This window comes from Pteropus vampyrus, unplaced genomic scaffold (genome assembly GCF_000151845.1).
Source record: "Pteropus vampyrus isolate Shadow unplaced genomic scaffold, Pvam_2.0 Scaffold241, whole genome shotgun sequence".
NCBI lineage: Eukaryota > Metazoa > Chordata > Mammalia > Chiroptera > Pteropodidae > Pteropus > Pteropus vampyrus.
This window is the reverse complement of record NW_011889022.1, coordinates 789,763-790,715: the sequence shown is the minus strand read 5'-3', so window position 1 is coordinate 790,715 and position 953 is coordinate 789,763.

Genomic DNA, 953 nt, shown 5'->3' with positions numbered 1-953 from the left:
CTGAGAACCCAGAGCCCCAGTATCGTCCAGGGGAGTTCCCGAGGAGTTCCTGTGTGCCGATGAGGAGGTCCCGTCAGCCATCCCTGCCATCGTCCTGCCATTCAACCAGGCACTTCCCCTGGCGCCCACGGCCAGGGCCGGCCCTGGAAGGCAGCCTGCTGCTGCCCGGCCAGGCTCGCTGCTTGTCCTCGCTGCTCCTCCAGCTGTGCAAACTCTCCTGGTCCTCCAGGTCCCAAAGGCCCCACCTCGACACATCTGCACCAAGGATGGGCGGGGAGCGTCTCCCTTCACCTTTGCATCACGGTGGGCCCAGGACCCAGCAGTGCTGCCTCGTGCTTCGGAAGAGCTGCCACCACAGTCCTCAGAGACCCGGCGAAGCCCCTTCCCGGCCCAGCTGGAAGGGGGCGTGGCCGCCGCTGTGCACAGCTCAAGACGCCACGGGGAGCCACCGACCTGTGAAGACCGTGCCATCGGCCAAGGGACGGAGCTTGCCCTAGGCTCCCCGCCCACCCCCGGCCCCTCCTGGCTGGCAGGAGGGGACAGGAAGGGTCACCACCAAAGCCACGTTCATGATTGTAACAAAGGAAAGCATTTCAAACCATCCCTGTGCTAGAAGAACACACTCTTCTGTTTAATTTGACGCTCATGGTCACGGGTACAAACTGCCATCGGAAGTCCCCACGGTGTGGGCACAGCCCCTGTCCATGAACCCTCCGCCTGGCTCCACAGAGTCACAGGTGAACACAACCCGTTGATCAGTATAGAAAGATACCAGATCGGACTGGGCCCAGCCACGGTTGTCCCCGGGCCCCCAGTACTCGAGTGAGCAGGCCAGGCGAGCAGCCTCCTGTGCTCCGTCGCCTCCTCCCCAGCCCTCGGAACGGGCTCCCACGGGCTTCGGTCCTGCCCTGGCTGCCCGGTCCCTTTCCCGGCGTCGAGGACTTTCCAGCCAC